Below are 9,967 nucleotides of genomic sequence, written 5' to 3' on the forward strand. Positions count from 1 at the left end.
TGGCATGACAGCTAAGCTAGAGCAAAGGGTAGGGATGAAAAATAGAATGTACAAGCATGGACGAACACCTATCCTCCAGCAGAACCAACACTCCTGAATGCGCGGTCAATGATGGTCAAAGCACAGCATGTTGGCGACAAAAGCAGCAACAACATAGGGTTCTAAACCGATTTAGTTTTGTTCCTTTTTGGAATCGGTTCAGAATGGAAACAACTTAAAAACTATGCCATAGCAAAAGCGGCAACAGCCGCATAATGAATGTACATTCATTCCGAAATGTAAACATTGTAAAACATATGTAAACACAGTTATGTGTTGTTAGTTAAGGGTTATCATTGTATCGTTTTGAAAACAGAGCTTTTGAACTTAATACCAAAAACACGGTTGCAGTCACGATTTCATTGTTGCGTTGATTCTATAGTTGCTTGAGCACAGTCCAGTATACCTTTGAAACGCGGACGGGCCCTGCGTGGAACAGGTATACTGTCATTTCATTTCATTTGCAACTTCTGAATATTCAATAGTATGCACAGTGATTAGAGTTTGGTTTATGCTTTCATAGATTTAATTAGAAATTGGTATGAGTAATGTTTATGATGGTAGCTTGAAGGATTCATCACTGAGATCGTTGAATTGTATCCTGTAAGGGATTTGATCTTTTCGTTACTTTTAAAAGCATCTTCATGAACCCTGTTTCTCATATATTTGAATTTTTAGTGTGCTTATGATTTTAGTATGTTTCAATCTTTCACGAATGATAAACATTGAATGCTGAGTGTTCACTGAACAGGGGTTTTATGCACAACATCCTCGTAAGGGGATTGAAATGTTGGTTTAAGTAATACACAGTGTTTTTAAAACAGGTAGATGAATTGAGTGACCTAAGTGTCCAGGCGATAGGGAGCATACCTCAACCTTCCGTAAGGAAGTTCTGTAACCTACCATCACGAACACTTAGTTAGGAATCCTTTATGTCTATAGATTGTAGACGCATGCCTCGAAGTTTACTGACCTTGGTCGATAATAAATATAGCCTAATCTAGCACCCTAGATAGGACACTACAAAACCCCTGGATGGTTTTGGATTGATGTGTTCTATGAGATCCCACATTCATGCTTGTAATATGGCACAAGGGTGAATGGATGAAGAGAGATTTGGCTCAGCCATTCTATGGGCGGGTGGAACGTGGAAGTCCCATCCCAGGTTTGGATTTTTCATCATCAATATGAGGTTATTTCTCCTTGTATATCTATGAGTATTATAATGGTTTACATGTGGATGATATGGCTTTGATTTCATTGGTGTTTCTATTGTTATTATGTTGGTTATATATATGTTTTATGACAGTAGCTATGTATGGATCTCATAATGTTTTTACTTGTAAATGAATGAACAATATATATATGACCTAATGAATGAAACGACAGTCAATGTGTTGAGGCATCAATGTGTTTTATCGATTCTCAGTTAAGTATGAGACTCCTAAGCTCAGATATGTTATTTGCACCTGTAGATTACATATTGTTGATATGTTTGACAAAATGCTTGTCATGGTTAGTAGGGGTCCAATAAAGGTATTGGTCAAGTAATTTCTTTTTCATTGTCATTTCCCTATTATCTTACTGTTCTGAACATGTCATTCTATTATAGGTAGTGACCTAGCCTATGAGCCTGAAAAGTGGCTCAAATGCCGGGGGCACTGGCACAACATTGTGCAAAAAAGACCCTGGACACTAGCATGTAGGCATGTGAGAGCATCGAGAGGTCCCTAGACGTTGGCATGCCCATAGCATGAGAGCATCCAAAGGTAAAGTGGTCCAAAATCTCAGTGGGACCCAAGGGCCAGTTGGCAGAAAGATTGTATTGGTTCATGAGGGTCCTAATGCTCATGATGAATGTATGTATGGTGTGTTTCCGTCGCTTCCACTTCCTTAACATGACTTAGGAGGTCGAATAGTATCATAGTGGCCTCTCGTCGCATGTTTACCCCGCCTGGCCAGTTGCTTGGGTAGATGTGGGAGGAGGGTGTTATAGAGTGGTATCAGAGCATGGTTCACCCCTCAGACTGGATGGGTTGTGTGTTGGTCATGCATGCATGTTAGTTTCATGTGTGTCTCTTACACTTGCATTCCATGTGCTTGTTGCATTTGCATAATGTTGATCATGGTTGTAGTGATGTCGCCATGTGGAAGTTGATGTTGTTATTGTGGGATGCATGGTTACATAATGTTATATGCCACTTACATGTATCATTATTGTATGTTTGGTTACATTCTTGTATGTTTGGTTGCATTATTGTATGTTTGGTTGCATTATTGTATGTTTGGTTGCATGTATCATTCTTGTAGGTTTGGTTTCAAGTATCGTTCATTCATGCTTGATCATATGTGTTTATGCATGTGTGTGGTTGGTTACGTGTTTCTTATGCATGTTCATGTTTGCATGTGGTAAGGTGTACAATGATGTAATTGTTGTCGTCATGCATGAGGTCGTGGTATGCATTGTTGATAAGGTCATGAGTTGATGACTGGACCCTAGCTAGAATGATGGTTGTATGGTTATATGCTTATGTGTTATGTTTCTATATGCTATCATGATTATGTTATACATTTATCATGTTGATTTGTTGATCTTGCAGACAAAGTATCCTCCCCGAGCTATACTAAGGTATGGTGGTTTATTGTGATTTGGTTTAGATGACATGATATACCTTGCAAGAAGAAATATCAAATGGCTAGCAAAATGGTAGACTACAAAGACTCTCCCTATGAATCAAATGAGTTGTATGGTGTTGGGAACTCTTCGATTTGGAAGATACATTACAAATCTTAAAGAAATAAGGAGTTGTAAGGCACATAATGAGAGAATCATGTAGGGATATGAGAAACAAGCATAGGTAAATGCAGTGATACTTCAGATTTTGTCATATTTACAGCAACAGGGACCACATCAGATTAGCTATGACAAGGAGGACATAACTAATGGGGCATATCGTAGTAGGTCCGAGGGTGGTCACAGGTCAGATAGAGATGACATGGCCAGAGATGGCAGATTGTTGGACACTCCGGATAGGAGAAGGGATAAACACATGTACTATTATAGCTTTGATCCCGTTAGGAACTATGAGCATCATCGTTATCACCCTTACAGGAGGAGTAATAGGGGATACTTATCAGATCAGTTTAAGAGAGCAAAGGCACCTACTTTTGATGGGGAGATGAAGAAAACACAAGATGCAGAGGCATGGTTTCTTGGCACGAGGAAGTTCTTCAAGTTGCATGACTATTCAGAGAACATGAAAGCTAGAGTAGCTAAATCAGTCTCAAAGGTAAATAAGACATTTGGTGGGAAGACATGAAGAATGTCAAACGCATTCATGACGAAGGCTTTAATTGGAGTGAGTTTGAGGTACTATTCAAGAAGAAGTATTTGTCAGAGAGATACTTTGATGATTGGGAAAAAGAATTTTCTGAGCTAAAGATGGATCCATGATAGATGAGGAGTACACTAGCAGGTCCTTGGAGCTATTAAGGTATGTGCCTTACCTCATAGAGGAGAAGGCCATGATTCATAGGTTCATTAGTGGATTTCCATTTGCATTCAAAGACAGGATTGAGCTCGTTGAGCCCAGATCATTGGAGGAGACCATTCGAAAGTTAACTCATTGATATGAGCAATCAAAGCGCAAGTCTGAGATTAAGCCAGATAGGAAAGGTACTGCAAGGAATAAAGGAAAATGGGACAAGAAATGAGAAAGACCTCCGACTGTAGATAATAAGGAGAATGTTCCACAATCTAAGAAGTTCAATGCATCAGATAGAGGACAGGGACATTGATCTGAGGAGCAAAACAAGGGTGCAAGGTGGAAGCCTATGGAGTGTTGGACTCGTGGAAAAGATCATCGCAGGAGAGATTGTTTGTAGAATCAGGGTGGGAGGCCTCAGATATATAGTGCCCAGTATGCATAGATTGTTGTGGATGTTGGTTAGAGTGTTCCTCGTATTTATGCAACATTGGATAACAAAAATGTATTGTAATGTGGAAGTCTGTAACAACCCTAGTGAAAATTCCATGTAATAAAAATTAATAAAGGCAAAATAATAACCACACTTGATGGGACACTTATTCCAAGTTGAATGTTGGGCACAAGCATAGTGATGGGGATCACTTGTGATAGAATAATGGCCAAGGAAATTGGCAGAGACAATGGCTAAGCCTTTGGAAAGGCAAAATGGCATTTTTGGCACATTTATTTATGAAAAATAATGGAAATTAGGAGAAAAGGGAGGTGAAAGGTCACAAGTTGCATGTGAGGAATTGAAGAAAACAGAGGCCCCATTCATAAAAAGGCTTATGAGGATTAGTTGGTAACCTTTTGTGAGTACAGTTTTGGAGCTCTCGCATTATTCTCTCTCTCTCTCTCATACTCTTGGATACTTAGAGTTTGCTTGGAGCACTCTTGGAGGGTGTGGCATACTTGGATTATTGGAGCAATAAGGCAAAGGAAGAGTAGGAAAGCGCAAGAGGACATTGGGATTAACAACTGTAACGAGATTTGCTTGCAGGTACCGAGTTGCGCGTATGTTTTCCTCACTAGTTTTGGCATGCATGGCATATGCATGTGGGTTTTTGGTCATGATCTGTCACTGGCATGGAGGATTGCCTCGATTAACAGTGGATTGCCTAACCTTACTATTTCTTGGATAGCCGTGGAGATTGTGGGTTTATTTCATTGTATTGTTTTGGTTTGGTTCTCATGTTTCTCTAACTTGGGTTGAGTTATTAATTCCTAGAAGCCCTAGTTGGACAAACGATCTGGAAGCCCAGTAACAACATGGGTTGAGTTACTAGTCTTGGAAGCCTTGGTTGGAACAAATGCTCCAGAAGCCCTGGAAGGCTTGGATAGAGACCAATCTGATGATGGTTTTGTGATGCCCAACTGTGAGGTGGAATCACTGTTTGATGGGTTGAGGTAGATGGCCTCTAGAAGCCCTAGATGGTTTTGGATTGATGTGTTGTATGAGATCCCACATTCATGCTTGTAATATGGCACAAGGGTGAATGGCTGGAGAGAGATTTGGCTCAGCCATTCTATGGCCGAGTGGAACGTGGAAGTACCATCTCGGGTTTGGATTTTTCATCATCAATATGAGGTTATTTCTCCTTGTATATCTATGAGTATTATAATGGTTTACATGTGGATGATATGGCTTTGATTTCATTGGTGTTTCTATTGTTATTATGTTGGTTATATATATGTTTTATGACAGTAGCTATGTATGGATCTCATCATGTTTTTACTTGTAAATGAATGAACAATATATTTATGAGCTAATGAATGAAATGAGAGTCAATGTTGTTGAGGCATCAATGTCTTTTAGCGATTCTCAGTTAAGTATGAGACCCCTATGCTCGTATGTTATTTGCACCTGTAGATTACATATTCTTGATATGTTTGATGAAATGCTTGTCATGGTTAGTAGGGGTCCAATCGAGGTAATGGTCAAGTAATTTCTTTTTCATTGTCATTTCCCTTTTGTCTTACTGTTCTGAATATGTCATTTTATTATAGGCAGTGACCTAGCCTATGGGCCTTAAAAGTGGCTCAAATCCCTGGGACACTGGCACAACATTGTGCAAAAAAGTCCAAGGACGCTGGCTTGTAGGCATGTGAGAGCATCTAGTGGTCCCTAGACGTTGGCATGCCCATAGCATGAGAGTGTCCTAAAGTCAAGTGGTCTAAAATCTCAGTGGGACCCAAGGGCTGGTTGGCAAAAAGGCTGTATTGGTTCATGAGGGTCCTAATGCTCATGATGAATGTATGTATGGTGTGTTTCCATGGGTTCCACTTCCTTAACGTGACTTAGGAGGTCGAATCGTATCATAATGGCCTCTCGTCGCATGTTTACCCCCGCTGGCTAGTTGCTCTGGTAGATGTGGGAGGATGGTGTTATAGAGTGGTATCAGAGCATGGTTCACCCCTCAGACTGGATGGGTTGTGTGTTGGTCATGCATGCATATCAGTTTCATGTGTGTCTCTTACACTTGCTTTCCATGTGCTTGTTGCATTTGCATAATGTTGATCATGGTTGCAGTGATGTCGCCATGTGGAAGTTGATGTTGTTATTGTGGGATGCATGGTTACATAATGTTATATGCTGCTTACATGTATCATTATTGTATGTTTGGTTACATTCTTGTATGTTTGGTTGCATTATTGTATGCTTGGTTGCATGTATCATTCTTGTAGGTTTGGTTTCAAGTATCGTTCGTTCATGCTTGATCATATGTGTTTATGCATGTGTGTGGTTGGTTACGTGTTTCTTATGCATGTTCATGTTTGCATGTGGTAAGGTGTACAATGATGTAATGGTTGTCGTCATGCATGAGGTCATGGTATGCATTGTTGATAAGGTCATGCGTTGATGACTGGACCATAGCTAGAATGATGGTTGTATGGTTATATACTTATGTGTTATGTTTCCATATGCTATCATGATTATGTTATACATTTATCATGCTGATTTGTTGATCTTGCAAACAAAGTGTCATCCCCATACTTCAGAGTTTTTCATATTTGCAGCAACAGGGACCACATCGGATCAGTTATGACAAGGAGGACATAACTAATGGGGCATATCGTAGTAGGTCCCAGGGTGGTCACAGGTCATATAGAGATGACACAGCTAGAGATTGCAGATTGTTGGACACTCCGGATAGGAGGAGGGATAAACACACGTACTATTATAGCTTTGATCCAGTTAGGCACTATGATTGTCATCGTTATCACCCTTATAGGAGGAGTAACAATGGATACTTATCAGATGAGTTTAAGAGAGCAAAGGCACCTACTTTTGATGGTGAGATGAAGAAACCACAAGATACAGAGGCATGGTTGCTTGGCACGAGGAAGTTCTTCAGGTTGCATGACTATTCAGAGAACATGAAAGCTAGAGTAGCTAAATCAGTCTCAAAGGTAAATAAGACATTTGGTGGGAAGACATGAAGAATGTCAGATGCATTCATTATGAAGGCTTTAATTGGAGTGAGTTTGAACGGCTATTCAAGAAGAAGTATTTGTCCGGAGAGATACTTTGATGATTGGGAAAAGGAATTTTATGTGTAAAAGATGGGATTCATGATAGTTGAGGAGTACACTAGCAGGTCCTTAGAGCTATTAAGGTATGTGCCTTACCTCATAGAGGAGAAGGCCATGATTCATAGGTTCATTAGTGGATTTCCATTTGCATTCAAAGATAGGATTGAGCTCGATGAGCCCAAATCATTGGAGGAGACCATTCGAAAGTTAACTCATTGCTATGAGCAATCAAAGCGCAAGTTTGAGATTATGCCAGACAGGAAAGGTAATGCAAGGAATAAAGGAAAATGGGACAAGAAATAAGAAAGGCCTCCGGCTACAGATAATAAGGAGAATGTTGCACAATCTAAGAAGTTCAATGCATCAGATAGAGGACAGGGACATTGATCCGAGGAGCAGAACAAGGGTGCATGGTGGAAGTCTATAGAGTGTTGGACTCATGGAAAAGATCATCGCAGGAGAGATTGTTCGTAGTATCAGGGTGAGAGGCCTCAGATATATAGTGCCCAATATGCATAGATTGTTGGGGATGTTGGTTAGAGTGTTCCTCGTATTTATGCAACATTGGATAACAAAAATGTATTGTAATGTGAAAGTCTGTAACAACCCTAGTGAAAATTCCATGTAATAAAAATTAATAAAGGAAAAATAATAACCACACTTTATGGGACACTTATTCCAAGTTGAATGTTGGGCACAAGCATAGTGATGGGGATCACTTGTGATAGATTAATGGCCGAGGAAATTGGCAAAGGAAATGGCTAAGCCTTTGGTAAGGCAAAATGGCATTTTTGGCACATTTATTTATGAAAATAATGGAAATTAGGAGAAAAGGGAGTTGAAAGGTCACAAGTTGCATGTGAGGAGGAAATTGTAGAAAACAAAGGCCCCATTCATAAAAAGGCTTATGAGGATTAGTTGGTAACCTTTTGCGGGTTCAGTTTTGGAGCTCTCTCATTATTCTCTCTCTCTCTCTCATACTCTTGGATACTTAGAGTTTTCTTGAAGCACTCTTGGAGGGTGTGGCATACTTGGATTCTTGGAGCAAGAAGGCAAAGGAAGAGTAGGAAAGCGCAAGAGGACATTGGGATTAACAACTGTAACGGGATTTTCTTGCAGGTACCGAGTTGCATGTATGTTTTCCTAAGTAGTTTTGGGATGCATGGCATATGCAGGTGGTTTTTTGGTCATGATCTGTCACTAGCATGGAGGATTGCCTCGATTGACAGTGGATTGCCTAACCTTACCATTTCTTGGATAGCCATGGAGATTGTGGGTTTATTTCATTGTATTGTTTTGGTTAGGTTCTCATGTTTCTCTAACTTGGGTTGAGTTATTAGTTCCTAAAAGCCCTAGTTGGACAAACGGTCTCGAAGCCCAGTAACAACATGGGTTGAGTTACTAGTCCTGGAAGCCTTGGTTGGACAAATGCTTTGCAAGCCCTTGGTTGGTTGTGTTACTAGTCCTGGAAGCCTTGGTTGGACAAATGCTTTGGAAGCCCTTGGTTGGTTGTGTTACTAGTCTTGGAAGCCTTGGTTGGAACAAATGCTCCAGAAGCCCTAGAAGGCTTGGATAGAGACCAATCCGATGATGGTCTTGTGATGCCCAACTGTGAGGTGGAATCACTGTTTGATGGGTTGAGGTGGATGGCCTCTAGAAGCCCTGGATGGTTTTGGATTGATGTGTTCTATGAGATCCCACATTCATGCTTGTAATAGGGCACAAGGGTGAATGGTTGAAGAGAGATTTGGCTCAGCCATTCTATGACCGGGTGGAACGTGGAAGTCCCATCCCGGGTTTGGATTTTTCATCATCAATATGAGGTTATTTCTCCTTGTATATCTATGAGTATTATAATGGTTTACATGTGGATGATATGGCTTTGATTTCATTAGTGTTTCTATTGTTATTATGTTGGTTATATTTATGTTTTATGGCAGTAGCTATGTATGGATATCATCATGTTTTTCCTTGTAAATGATTGAACAATATATCTATGACCTAGTGAATGAAATGGCAGTTAATGTGTTGAGGCATCAATGTGTTTTATCGATTCTTAGTTAAGTATGAGACCCCTATGCTCAGATGTGTTATTTGCACCTATATATTACATATTCTTGATATGTTTGACGAAATGCTTGTCATGCTTAGTAGGGGTCCAATCAATGTATTGGTCAAGTAAATTTTTTTTCTTTGTCATTTCACTATTGCCTTACTGTTCTGAACATGTCATTCTATTACAGGCAGTGACCTAGCCTATGGGCCTTAAAAGTGGCTCAAATCCCGGGGACACTGGCACAACATTGTGCAAAAAAGTCCCTGGACGCTGGCTTGTAGGCATGTGAGAGCATCCAGACGTCCCTAGACGTTGGCATGCCCATAGTATGAGAGCATCCAAAGTTCAAGTGGTTTTAAATCTCAGTGGGACCCATGGGCTGGTTGGCAGAAAGGTTGTATTGGTTCATGAGGATCCTAATGCTCATGATGAATGTATGTATGGTGTGTTTACGTCAGTTCCACTTCCTTAACATGACTTAGGAGGTCGAATAGTATCATAGTGGCCTCTCGTCGCATGTTTACCCCCGCTGGCCAGTTGCATGGGTAGATGTGGGAGGAGGGTGTTATAGAGTGGTATCAGAGCATGGTTCACCCCTCAGACTGGATGGGTTGTGTGTTGGTCATGCATGCGTGTCAGTTTCATGTGTGTCTCTTACACTTGCATTCCATGTGCTTGTTGCATTTGCATAATGTTGATCATGGTTGCAGTGATGTCGCCATGTGGAAGTTGATGTTGTTATTGTGGGATGCATGGTTACATAATGTTATATGCCACCTACATGTATCATTATTGTATGTTTAGTTACAAT

The sequence above is a fragment of the Pinus tabuliformis genome, chromosome X (genome assembly GCF_031772625.1).
Source record: "Pinus tabuliformis cultivar Carrire ecotype Pingquan chromosome X, CPIR1, whole genome shotgun sequence".
NCBI lineage: Eukaryota > Viridiplantae > Streptophyta > Pinopsida > Pinales > Pinaceae > Pinus > Pinus tabuliformis.